The sequence below is a fragment of the Echinops telfairi genome, unplaced genomic scaffold (assembly GCF_000313985.2).
Source record: "Echinops telfairi isolate 266 unplaced genomic scaffold, ASM31398v2 ScPeMD7_7458;HRSCAF=8496, whole genome shotgun sequence".
Lineage (NCBI taxonomy): Eukaryota > Metazoa > Chordata > Mammalia > Afrosoricida > Tenrecidae > Echinops > Echinops telfairi.
The window spans coordinates 33,716,901-33,728,544 of NW_022111358.1; positions in this window are offsets into that span (position 1 = coordinate 33,716,901).

An 11,644-nucleotide genomic window follows, 5' to 3' on the forward strand; every position below is an offset into this window, starting at 1 on the left:
GTCTCCCTTCACCCACTTTTCTGTTGAAATTGTGCTTCTTTTCTCTCTGAATCCTCACCTTTTGCCATTAGCACTGTTTCATGGAATCTACAGAAAGAATGTAGAAAATTTGACAAATTTCTAAAAAAATTTTTTGGGTAAATTTTTCTTAAAATCTAATGGACATTGCTTGTTTTGTAGTGATGTAGTTTTTGTATTGTCAGGAACACTTGCTCCACAAATGAGGAGATTTAAATTTCTTGAATTCTCAGCTTTATTGTACAGCTCTGATTATAAAATTATCCTACTTTTAACTCAGAAGGCACTTTAAAAACCTGCCTTTTTATCAGTCTTTAGCTTTGCATATAAACTATACATAAAATATTGAACAGTTGATGGCTTATGGATAGATAATAAATAAACTCACAGCCTTTTAAACCTTGGAAATAAGAGCTATAGAAAAAGCTTTATCTACTTCTACACCATTGGAATGACATTGTTCAAGGTCATATCTGAACCCATCCTCATTTGGATGAAGTATTGGGCTGAAGGTTGGTGGTTCAACATGGTTCAAACCCACAGCACTATGAAGGAGAAAGGTGAATCTGTTTGCTATAAAAATTTATAGCCTTGGAAATTCTATATAGGAGTCACAGTGAGTCAGACTCAACTTGATAGCAAGTTTTGGTTTTTAATTTGTGGGAAAAGAATGGTTTCAGACAGGGGAATGGTAGGAAGTTACGATTCTGAGAGTGTTGGGCACCTAGGTGCTAAGTGAATGTTTACCTGCTATTCACAGTATAGATATTATTTTATTCTTTATGACTTTCAGTAGTTTATATTGCTAGTCATTGAAGAAACAAAGGAAAGGCATATCCTTTTTTCTTGAGGAGCTCATAATCTAATGAAGACAATAAAAGACTACATAGTGTAAATCTAGTGTGAGAAGTACCTACCCTACCTATTAGTAGACTTTTCATAGGTGTCAATTGAATAAGATATCCTGACAATCTAGTTTTGAGGTTTAAAATGAGAGCAATTTTGTTTGATAGGAAGCCTTTTCATTAAGGAGATGAAAATGTGGTTAGTCTTATGTTTTTATATGCACAGAGTTATTAATTCATGATTGGAGATATCATTCAAGACCCATGAAAGCTGGACCTCTTTTCATACTTCCACACATTTCTGCATTATTTTTCTAGTCACATAGAATGTTTTCAAAAGTAAATGCAGTATTTGAATTTATTCTTTCTATTCTAGGTAACAATATGGTAGATATTGGGCATGTTATATTTGCTTTGGAAGAATTACAAGGAGAGTATGAGGATATTTGTAAGTGACCCCTTGTTACTCTAGCAAATTTTGTTTATAAATAAATTGCCCTTAAAAATAAAGCCACATTTATGTTTTATTTCTTTATTTTCATGAAAGCTTTCTCAGAACTCTTTACCAAAGTTCTTAAATCAGATAGATAAAAATTTAATGTGTTATCCTAAAGATACCTAACTAAGCTTGATTATATACAATGTAATAGTATATCTTCAGCTGGTAACTGAAAGATCTGTAATATGAACCTGTGAGACACTGTGAGAGAAAGATGGGGCAGTAAACTTCTATAGAGATTTACAGATCTGGCCATCCTATTTGGTAGGTCAACTCTGTCCAGTAGGGTCACAGTGAGTCAAAATTGTCTCGATGGGACTAGCTGTGGTTTTGGTATTATCTCATTGCCAATTTTATCTTTCTCTTAATATATTACAATATTTCTCACTGCCATTCAGTCGATGCTGATTCACAGGGTCCCTTTAGGACAAGGCAGAACTGTTCTGAGAACTGTTTATGGGAGTAGAAAGCCCCATCTTTCTCCTGCAGAGTGACTGGCCATTTTGAACTGCTAACCTTGTGGATTGCAGTCCAATGCTTAACCACTATTCCTCCAGCGCTCCTCATATTACAATATATATATTTTATTAACATTATATTATATAGTGTTATACTAATATGTTAAATATATTAAATATTAATATATTGAAAGTGATGTTTAATTTGACACTTGTGGGCTATTCTGTCATCCTGACATTTGCCCTTTAAAGTTTTTAGTATGTTTTTAGCTATCATTTATTATTTAGTTTGCTTTTATTTGTTTTTATTGCACATTATATTACTCCTTACTGTTTCTGTGATATGTCAATATAATTTGATAAAAAATTATTCATATGCTCAATTTTAAGAATTATATGGTGCTATGAAACTCATTAGGAGCCCAGATGGTGTAGTGCGTAATGCGTTGGGCTGCCAACTTCAAGGCCAGCATTCAAAACCACCAGCTACTCTATGGGAGAAAGATGAGGCTTTCTGCTCCTGTAAAGATTTCAAGCCTCAGAAACTCACAGGGGAAGTTCTACTCTGCCCCACAGGGTCCCTATGAGTAAGTATCAACTGAATGACAGTGAGTTTTTTAAAAATGAAGCTTGATAAATACAATCCCCTGCACCGCCTTTGCCCCTTCAAATTAGCCTCTTTCCTGGATCTCCTCCCAACTTCTCTGTGAGGCTAATGTTTAAGCTGGTTTCTTGATATTTTCTTCACAACTCCAAATAAGATGTTTATATTGCTATTTTAAAATAATTAATTTAATTTTTTATAATTGAAAGTTTACACAGATTAACAGTTCATACACCAACTAAACAATTTTCTCCTTGTATGCTTCAGTGCCATTTATTATACTCCTTTCTTGAGTTGTTCTCCTATTAACATAAACTCACCTTTAAGGTTCCAGTTTAATCTTTCCAGTTGCTATTGCCAATTTGATCTCACATAGATAGATCTTTAAAAAAGCATAATGCTCAAAGTAGACACTCTTTGCTAGTTAAGCTAAAGTATTGTTTGGTTTTAAGAAAACTGTAGGGGTTATTTTAAGTTGATGGTTTAAAGATGATCTTAGGGCAATAGTTTTGGGGTTCATACAGCTCCATAAATATAGAAAAATCTGGATTCCATGAGAATAGGATGTCTTACTTGGCCAGTGTCCTAAAGTTTCAAGATCCTTTACCTTGATATACCTTTTTTCTGCAACTTTTTAGATTATCAAAACCTTTTCTTTATTCTCTGAATGTTGTTTAATTTTAGAATCCTCCTCTTATTTCATGAACAAGTTTTATATTGTTTTATGTATGTAATTAATATCTTCCAAAACTTGCAATCAAGATGCATTGATAATTACTAGTGATTGCCATGAAAAAGTTGAAAACAAAAATGAAGGATCAGTAGTTTGAAAATATCACCTTAGTGATAGAAATGAGGTTGACGCTGAAGAAAATTAAAACAAGTCCATGACCACAAAGATAGGACCTTGAGAATATCCCACCTTAATTTAGAGACCGTCTTAAGAATAGATTTGATATATTGAACACTAATGACCAAATATCAGATTCGTTTTGGGATGATATTAAGAACATCATACATAAAGAATGCAAAAGGTAATTAAAAAGACATACAAGAAAGAAAAGAGAAAACTTAATGTGAGAAGAGACTCCGAAACTTGTTCTTGAACATAGACTAGCTAAAGATGATGGAAGAAATGGTGATGTAAAAGAGCTGAACAGAAAATGTCAAAGGACAGCTCAAGAACATAAAATAAAATACTATCATGAAAAGTGCAGAGACCTAGAACTAGAAAATCAGAAGGACAACCGCATTCAGCTTATCTCGAACTGAAAGGTCAGAAACAAACAAACAAAAAGTGTAGCTTTATGATATGAAGGATTGTATGGGCAAAATATTGAATGACCCAAGAAGCATCAAAAGAAGACAGAAGGAATACAGAGTCATAGTGCCAAAAAGAAATGGTGGACTATTTCAAGAGGTAGCATATGATCAAGAAACAGTAGTCTTAAAGGTAGGAGTCTAAGCTATACTAAATACACTAAAGGCATTGGTGAAAAACAAGGATCCAGGAATTGATAAACTACCAAGTGAGAAGTTTCAACATACTGATGAAGCACTAGTTTATGCCAGGAAATATGGAAGATAGCTACTTGGCCAACTGACTGGAAGAGATCCATATCTGTGCCTATTACAAAGAAAGGTGGCCCAACAGAATGTAGAAATTATAAGATAATATTGTTAATATCACACACAAGCAACATTTTGCTGAATATACTTAACAGTTGCATCAGTACATTGACAAAGAACTGTCAGAAATTCAAGTCAGATTTAGAGGAGGGATGATTATTGCTTACATTAGAAAAATCTTGGTTGAAAACATTAAAAAGACATACAAGTATACCAGAGTTTGCAAAAATATTCAACTGTGTGGATCAGAACAAACAATGGATAACATTGAGAAGAATGAAAATTTTACACATTTAATTGTGTTCATGTGGAATCTGTACATTGACCAAGAGACAGCCCTTTGAACAGAAAAGGAAGATATTACACGGTTTCAAATCAAAGAAGGTGTGCATCAGGATTATGGTCTTTCACTACACTTATTCAATGTACATGCTAAGCAAATAATCAAAAAAGCTGGACTATGAAAAGAACACAACATCAGAAGTGGAGGAAGGTCCATTAACAACCTGTGATTCTCAGATGACACAACCTTGTTGCTGACATTGAAGAGAACTTTCAGCACTTTTGATGCTACAGTCTTCAGTATGCATTACAAACAATTCAATGTAAAGAAGAATCCTCATAATTGTAACCAATAGACAACATCATGATAAATGGAGAAGAGATTGAAGTTGTCAAGTATTTCATTTTACTTGGATCCACCATCAAGGCTCATGGAAGCTGCAATCAAGAAACCAAATGACTTATTCCACTGGGCACATCTGTTGTACAAGACCTCTTTAAAGTATAAAGAGCAAAGATAACACATTGCGGACGAAGATGCGCCTGGCATAAGCCATGGTGCTTTCAATCACCTCATTCATGTAAAAGATGAACAGTGAACAGCAAAGACTGGAGAATAATTGATGCTTTTGAATTATGGTGTTGTTGAAGAATGTTGAAAGTACTGTGGGCTAATCAGGAGGGTCCGTGTACTTTGAACTTGTTATCAGGGGGTCCAGTCCCTGGAGAATGATCTCTTGCTTGGCAGAGAGGGTCAGTGAAAAATAGGGAGACCTTCAATGAGATGAACGGATACAGTTGCTGCAACGACGGACTCAACCAACAGAAATTGTGGGGACGGCACATTCTGTCGTACACAGTGTCCTTGTGGGTTAGAATCGGCTCACATTGAGAACAGGGAGAATGCTTAATAGTTTTCCTTTTCATCCGTGCTTTTTGCCCTCCTAAATTACTTTTCTATATTTTTCATTTTAGAGGCATTTCTTAGCTGTTTGGTTATCTGGTTATCTGTTCTTGATTAATAAAGAAGTATTCTAGAAACTCTGAGACTACTGATAAAGCTAACTGACTATGATTTCATTATAATGGGACAGTAATTCTCAATCAAAGACAACCTCCCTTCCCTCTCATCCTTTCAGAGACATTTGGCAATGTCTAGAGACATTTTTATTTGTTAGTGGTGATGTTAATGTGTGGTACTATAGATAACAAGTGGGTAGAGGATAGGCACATTGCTAAACATGTGGGAAAATCTACAATGTACAAGACTTTTTCCCTTTAACAAATAATTATCTGGGCCAAAATATTAATAATGCTGAGGTTAAGATTCCATTTGGTATGTTTTCTTCTTTAAATAATTAGTATCTGGTGCTGACAATTGTTCAGTGTTTGAAACCTATTATTTTTCATATATTTTGTCCAAAATTTAGCTAAGACTCGAGGATAAATATGATCCCTACTATTGTGTCTTGGCCCAAATCAGAAATGTTGAAAGTGGGAGTATTTAACTTTATTAAATTAGCAGTTATATTTAACCGAGTTATTAGTTCAATCTTATGGTCATCAGCTATGTTAGATTTTCCAGCTTAATAACTTTGTTCTATGTGCTTAAGCAACTGGTAATCTCTTTTATAACTTTATGATGACTTAATTTTGAAAAGTTACAAATTGTACAAATAAATGAAATATTTGACTATGTTTCCCTTACTCAGCAATTATAGAAGAACCAGAACTGGAAGAAACTTCTTCAAATGAAAAAATCTTAAAATCACCTCAACACTCTCAACAATTTAAGAAGACAGGCAGTTTATCTTCCAGACTATCTGAAACATCAGTAACCCAAAAGTTAAATAGAAAAACTATCCAACATCATAGCAAAAGTTTGGACAATAGTGATAACCTTGATTTTAAAAGCCTAAGAAATACTTGGCAGATAAAAAAAGGCCTGGATGGAGTGGATACCAGTGTTGTAGGATCCCAGCCATCTATTTCAAAGGAGGGCATAAACCTCAGAAAATATCCAGACAAGGCTGAAATCTATGACTTAAAGTCTAAACCACAAAGCTTAAAGAGCATTTCAAGCTTCAGAAAGTCTCTGGATAAAAGTGATATTTCTAGTACTCCAAAATTAAAGAAGCCAAGTGTGAGAAGGTATTCCAGTCCACTAAAACAGATTTCATCTAAGGAAAAAACTACAGTTGATCCTCTCGGTCAGTATCATATATGTAAGTCAGAATCTAGGTCATTGGATTCTTGAATGATCACAGAAAATGAACAAAATAAATTGCTCATTGGGCAATTTTAAGTATTTTACTTGTCAGTAGTTTGCATAAAAACTACATACAAATATATATACCAAATGGATACAATACTGTGGTTCTAATGGTAGTTTCTTTCCAGAAGATAAAAAATTCCATACTTTATGAGGCAAAGGTGGTGGGGGGAGACTTTGAAAAATTTATTTAATTGGCGTCATGGAAGTTGCTTAGAAAGTAGAGACTCTTTTCTTTGGAAATCTGCTTATTTGGCCAAGGATGTAGGAAATTAAAATGGATGTGGGAAAATCAAGGCAAAATAATTAATATTACTCATGACAGGCCACCAAAGTTTTATAAACTTTTTCAAAGAGGAGCAGTGCTTTCTCACCAAAAATATGTGGCGACCTCTCCCCGATTTCTGTGCTACTTAGTTCACAGAGGTGCTAAGTACAGAGCCAATTAAAAACCTCTTCCTGTAATCTTTGCTAAAGCTACTTGCCACTTCCATACTTAATACTCTGGAGATGGAGAAATGTGACATACACCATCTGATATAACTTTCCCAAATAATTTGATGCTAAGTAGTCATCTATGACATATGGTGGCTTCCAGAATGAAATATCAAAAGTCTAACTTTTCATTTAAAACCAGTTTTATAGTTACAAGAGTTGTAAAAATGGGTTTTAAAAAATTTCCCATGTACTCTTCATCTTGTTTGCCCCAATATTAAGATCTTCTATTGCCATAGACCTTACCATTTTTTTCTAGTATACCAAAGATGCTCTTTTGTGGTCCAGGATCCAATCGGAGATCACGCATTACATTTAGATTTCATGTGTTCTTAGTCTACTTCAATCTGGATGGCTCCTAATTTTTTCATGACCTTGACACCTTTGACGTGTATTGACAAGATATTTTGTATAGCACATCTTTCATTTTGTGCTTTTCTGACATTTCTTACTGAATGAATTGGTTGCCAAAATACCGTAGGAAGGATATTTTGGCTTCTCCGTGCATCACATCAGGAGGCTCATGGTGCTCATGTTTATCTGATTCCAAATTTTTACGTGTTTGAAGGTTGTGAACTGAAAGTATGGTAGTGTAAAGGGAAAGGGGAATCATCTCTAATATGTTTACTTAGAATCCTGAAATTTAAATAAACACATTGGCGTTTTGCTATCTTGGACTCATTCATTATATTCTAATTATAAGAAAACAGCACTGGCTGAACCAAAAGAACAGACTCTTCAAAACATCTATAGAAGCTTGTAAAATTTCAAGATAATTTGGGGTCTGAGTTATAAAAGAATAGTTAAAATATAAAACAACAGAAATGTGGAGAGGAAAGTTGTCCTTCCATAAAGCAGTAATAAGTAGATAAAACTTGCTCTTTTATTGTTTATGATTTTATTTATAAGTTATTGTTTTGGATACACAAATCCTGTTGCTTACTCCTCCTCCACATTTTCCAGGTTTAGAAAATGTTGGTGAAACTCTGCCTAAATGCAAAGAAAATGATAGTGCTGCGGACGCGCTCCAGTCCATTTCACCGTCAGTAGGAATTGCTTTCTCAGATAAAGAGTTGCAGAAGATTGTGACAGACTCTACTAGAAATGGTTTGACATATAAGAAAGTTTTGGAGAAAGATATCTTTATAAAATATTGCTATAAGTTCTCTAGAATGGGGCAGAATGGGCCAGTAGTTTTACTTTTTTGTTATAAAATTTTAAATTATGCTTTAGGTAAAAGTTTGCAACAGAAGCTTCCCATTTGAGAGTTTGTACAGAAAGTGTTCATGACATTGGTTGCATTCCTCATGATTTCTGTTCTCGGTTCTCTATTTCCTTCCACATCAGGATTTCCTACCTCTTCCTGCCTTGTCATGTTTGCTTTTGGGCAAACACTGTCTGTTTGATCTTGTATAGTTGATTGTTCTAAGGGACACCTTGTTTAATGAGACTGTCTATTGTTTGTCTGAAAGGTAATCTCTGAAAATGGCTTCCGTTCTGGACAGAAGGATGCTTCAGGGTCATGGTCTTGGGGGGTCCTTTCAGCTTCTGACAGACCAGTATGTCTAGTCTTCTTTCCCCGTATTTCTTTAAAAAATTGTGAATTAGGTGAAAATGTATAGAGCAGATCAATTTTCCATTCAACAGTTCATATATAATTTATATCCTGTCATTATTTGCAATCCCCACAATGTAGCATCACTTATCCCCCATGCTCCCTGTGTTTCTTGTTTCCATTCCTCCTCCTTTCCTAACCCTTGGAATTTTGTCTTGAGATAAGTTGGGTCTTTATTTTGAATCTGATTATTTGTTCTACATTTTTTTCTTGTTCTCTCCAGAACCCTCTGTTGACATCCCAGAATGGGTTATTCTAAATGAACGTTGGAAAGAATTGATAAAAACATGAAAAGGAGTTGGGCCTTTCACATTTCAGAAAGATTCTTTATCTCTACTCCTAGAGATGCTTCTGGTATGGGATTGACTTTTGGGAAGGTGATTCAGTTGTAGAGAGATTCAGGCAATAAGACCACATTAATCAAGGAGTATAAAAATCTCTAAGCAAATACCTTAGGAATCCAAGGAGGAATAATTGGAGGTTTCAATAGTAGGAGAATATCAGGCTAGTGATACTTAATCCAGGCAGGCACTTAGCATCTAGATTAAGGTGACCAGACGTCCCGCTTTTTTGGTGTTTTAAAAAAGTCCCGATTTTTGGAAAGAATATAAGACAAGCTAGGGAACGGTCTATTTGGTCCATATAGACCAAATTTTTAATCAAGAGCCCCCACACCCCCGCCACCAGTCAATGGTGTCCCGCTTTAAATCTGGTCACCTTAATCTAGATAGTTAATGTCACATCAAAAATGCTGGAAGTGAATTCTCAGAGGCTGAGCACATTTTCTTAGTTAAGTAAATAGGAAAGTTTGTTTTTTAATGAAAAGAAATAACTAAGGAGTTGAGTTTACTATTACTGAGCCCTTTCTACCTCCTATCAGGATTGGCATGAACATTATAGAGGTTTATAGGTGAAAATAGGTAACTAAGCAGACTAGTTGGGAACTATGGGTAGGAATGGCATCTTAGTGCTTCAGTACTGCTGTAGCAGAAGTACCACAATGGATGATAGCTTTAACAAACAAAATTATTCACTCACAGTTTAGTGGCTAGATGTATTCGGTGTGCTAGTTCTATGGGAAACCTTTCCTTATTAGCCCCAGGAGAACTTGTTTCCTTTCCACATCTGGTATTTCACCGACATCAATCTTTCCTGGGCTTATGAAGTTCCCAATGCAAGAACCTTGGATTGAAAGGGTATGCTCTACTCTGGCTATTCTTTATCGGTCCTTCTGCTCAATGGTTTAATCCCTTTTATATTTCATGAGGGTTGCATACAAAATAACAACTTAATCCTGTAGATTGCAGCCTGCTTCATTAACATATTTTCCTCCAATTGTGCCACATCAGCATAATAACAAATAAACAAACTCAACTGCCATCAAGTTAAGTCTGAATCATAGCCATCCTACATAGAGTGTCCAAGGCTATAAGCTTTTATGGGAACAGCCAGCCTCATGTAGAGAGGCTGGTAGTTTTGCACCAACTTTACGGTTAGCAGCCCAAAGTTTACCTGACAGCACCACCAAGGCTCCTTCATGTGGAATAGGTGAGGATCTGCCACACAGAACATAATTACATCAGATCATAAAATGGAGGATGATTACATAATATATAATGAAAATCATGGCCCAGCCAAGTTGGCACTTATTAGTAGGCAACACAATTTCATCCATAATAGGTGGGAATATTTGAGTTTGTCAAGATTGATTAGCATTATCAAGGTATCTTAAGTGATATCCTATGGACTGGCAGTTTTCATCTGGATGTGACATAAATGAGCACCTCAAGTTTCCCACAGTCACTTTTCCTATTTCTGATCGATCAAGATTTAGTACCTAGCTCAATTCTTGGCACATAATAGGTATTGAAAAGGCTGATACTTTTATCTCGGTGTCCATACAATCCTCGACACTCCTGTGCTCTCAGTAATTGCTGAAATAAAATGCGTTGACCTAATTTAGAAAGACTCATGTTAGGATGTAGGCTGTAAATAAGAAATAGGATAATAATGAATTAAGGACCAAATGATTTTTAAAATAGCGTGAACTTATTTTTTTGTTAAAAAACACCAGAATATATTATTTAAAATATTTTACAGAAGATGAAATGGTGACGTTAGATGACGTTATGAGTGCTCTCCCGGATATGGGACAGCTTGACCCCAAGTGTGCTGGTAAGTAGGAAATTTGTTTCAAAGTAATATAGTGATAAGAGCATTTAGTTTGAGAAAAATTAAGTTCAATAGGACTGGGTTTGCTTTTTGGATATATTCTTAATAGCTCTGTAGATCATTAGCATATTTTTCCTTAACTTGCTATATCAAATAGCTAACTTGCCTATCTCACAGATTGTCATGTGGATTTTACAAGCTGAAAAGTGCTACCCAGATGTACAGTAATATTAATGATAATTATAAGATTAAAAAGATAATTATTTGGTCAGTGATTAATAATTCATGGGTGATTTGGTGATCTGATTTTTTAATAAGGAAGTTGCATGAATAAAACATGGATTTTGCTTTACTTTTGATTTAGAACATTTTAAGAATATTTTTATTGAGATATAATTTGTATCCATTAAATTAAAACTGGAAAGGATTAAAATTTCCACTTTATTGAGATATAATTTGTATCCATAAAATTAAAACTGAAAAAGCTTAAAATATGGGCTATCAGTCTGGGGTCATAAAGGCTTGAAGGTAAACAAGCTGCCATCTAGCTCAGAAGCAACAAAGCCCACATGGATGAAGCACACCAGCCTGTGCGATCACGAGGTGTGGAAGGGATCAGGTATCAGGCATCATCAGAACAAAAAAATCATATCATTGTGAATGAGGGGGAGTGCAGAGTGGGGACCCAAGACACATCTGTGGGCAACTGGACATCCACTTACAGAAGGGTTGCGGGGAGGAGATAAGCCAATCAG